The following is a 2848-nucleotide window of genomic DNA, read 5'->3' as shown; positions in this document are numbered from 1 at the left end:
CCTCTCGGCTTTTCCTTAAGTATTACTGGCATTGATAATGTTTAGAAGATATAGTCTCTTGTATAGGCAAATACTTAGCTATGTAAAGCTAATTTTGATCAGAGGCTATGGGAATTAGTGGTTATTTCAGCAACCTCTCCATTTTGGAATTTGTACAGATTTCTATGTATGGTGTAAATATGTCCACATGGATTTAATTGCCATGTTTTAATATCTTTTTATATTTCCAGAATTCAGATTACTTCATGGAATGTAGAGCTTTCTGGGGGTACGTTACTCTGAGGAAGCATTGGAGAGAAAAAATATGCTTTAGAAGTGGGTTGACCGAAAGAGGTGTATGCAGGTTTCTTTTTCCTCAGCCACCTCTGAACTGAGTGTCAGCTTATACAGAAATCATGAAATGCAAGAGTTGAGAGTCTTTTCAGTAGCTCTTGAACTTGGCTTCCACCAAAGACCATATCAGTGTTGGCCCCATTATGTGTATGAAAAGGATAAGTTCTGGCTCTTACACAAACAGCAGACCATCACGGAATTGGAAGGTACCAACTAAATCCTTTGCCCCATTGACCAGGATGTCAGTCCTAGTAGCCTCTCCACAAGTGAACCTACACAATCCAGACTATGATGTTTATGCAATCCAGATCATGGATAAAGAGCAGGTGTGTCATGGTAAGGTGCCTATAGATCAAATAACTTTTGATTACTTTGGCAACAAAAAGCCTAGATATCTCCCATCAGCACTTGACTCCCCACACAGCAATCAAAACTTGAGCAATTTTAATGAAATTGGAGATATAAATATATATGAGTCTAAATTCCCTAAAGACACCTGACCCTGTCTGACCTTGAAAGCTAAGCAGAATTAGCACTAGTGAGCACTTGGATGGGAGACCAACAAATGCCAGGTGGTGTAGGGTATATTTCAGAGGAAGGAATTGACAAAGCCACCTCAGACTATTCTTTGCCTAAGAAAACTATGAAATTCATGGGGTCACCATAAAATGACAGATGATTTGAAAGTGTACACACAGAGACACATGCACACATGCCCCTGTCTGTCTGTCTATTCCTTAGCATCTCTGCTCATGGCAGTTCTTGATGCAAGAATTACTAATTTCAAACAAATTCCTCCAGATTGGCTGGATTATGAGGGAATACTTTTTCACAATTTCAGAACTTTTTTGCAGGGGAGTGTTTTGTAAAAAAAAAATAACAATTTGATCAAAGAACTACATTTTGTGAGAAATACATTGCTTTCTGTGCGAAAAAGGTTGGGTTTGAGTTTTGTACAAACTGATTTTTGCAAAACAAATCCTCAAAAAAAAAAGTCTTTAAATCTCATGGTGGTTGACACCAGGTATCTTGATGTGTCAAAATACTCTTTCTGGTCAAGGATGAGAAAATTGTAAATGCTCTTTATATCTCTAATAGAATATAGCATGAAATATATTATAAAATCATAATTGATTTGTAAAGCTGAATTATTGTGAGACCAGCAGCCTTTGATCCCACAGATGGGCAATTTGTGGTTTTCTAGATGTTGGATTGCAATTCTCAGCAGTCCTTACCCAAGGTAGCCAATAGCAAGCAGTTGTTTATTTTATTAAAATATTTATATTCTGCCCTATATCATGAGATCACAAGGTGGTGTACAAATAAGATCAGTTTAACCCATTTAAAACAATAAAACCTATTCGTTTAAAAAAATTATTGAACAATTCAGCAAGTTAAACCTGTTTTGATGTGACTCACATATATAGACTTGGACAAAAATCAATTGGACCCCAAAGACTTTATTTTAAAAAGCAAGTTCCAATGTGACAATGGAATAAAGCTAGTGTTGGCACCAGTTGGGCCGCCAAGATGTATTATCAGGGTGCCATCTTGTTTGTCACACTGTTTTCACATTTGTATGAAACTACTGGGAGAGGTAATTTGGACTTTTGGCTTTCAGTGCTACCAATATGGTGAGTACATTCAACTCCAGTGTCTTCTAAGAGGATCAGAAACTGATCCTCTTCATTTTCGCAGGAGGATAAAAGAAACATGACAAAATGGAGGATTCTGGGCTACTTACAAGTCCCTCAGGAGATATAAGAGTAGGAAAAAAAACTGCACATTGGATGAGGCTAATAAACATAGGAAGAGGAGAGAAGGGAGAGGTTGCAACATTACATGATCCATAACAAAAGTTGTGTCTGTATATGTGTTTTAATAGGAGAACTGCAGTAGCCACAGCCACATACTGTAAAAGAGAAGCAGTGATAACCAAATTGAGAATTGTTAGAGGCATTGCAACCCAAACAGCCAGAAAGGAACAGCTGTGTGTGATATGCTTTCTTCAAGGATTATAGGCACACACAGTTCTCACAGATGTCTGGAGGGGGGGAGGGATTCAAATTTATATAGTATTTATTATACATGTAATAGCCTATATTCTCTACCTACCACCAGGTGGTGCCCAGAGTAAGTTGCAATCCACAATAAAATCCATTAAAATGCATAAAATGTAAAATACCAAAGCCAGAAAGGCACAGAAGGCAGAGTCTCATACACCTCAATTGCAGCAGCGAAAGCAACAGGAAATTAAAGAGTTCATTACATAGGAATGGCTTCTGGAAAAGCCGGTGTATTACATTCAGCAAAAAGCTATCAACAATTGGTCTGGGTGTCTGTTCTTCAAAGCACAATGCCTTCCCTAAATGTGGGTGCCTCCTATGTAATGGCATACTCCAATCCTCCAGGAGACCTTAATTTGTTCCATGTTTCATCCTTTTTTGAAGTATCTCACAAATCATGGAGGTGCTCCTGATGCTTGTGTTCAACCCCTTTAGGTCTTTTTAGTACC

The sequence above is a fragment of the Sceloporus undulatus genome, chromosome 1, assembly GCF_019175285.1.
Source record: "Sceloporus undulatus isolate JIND9_A2432 ecotype Alabama chromosome 1, SceUnd_v1.1, whole genome shotgun sequence".
Taxonomy (NCBI): Eukaryota; Metazoa; Chordata; class Lepidosauria; order Squamata; family Phrynosomatidae; genus Sceloporus; species Sceloporus undulatus.
This window is presented reverse-complemented; position numbering follows the sequence as displayed.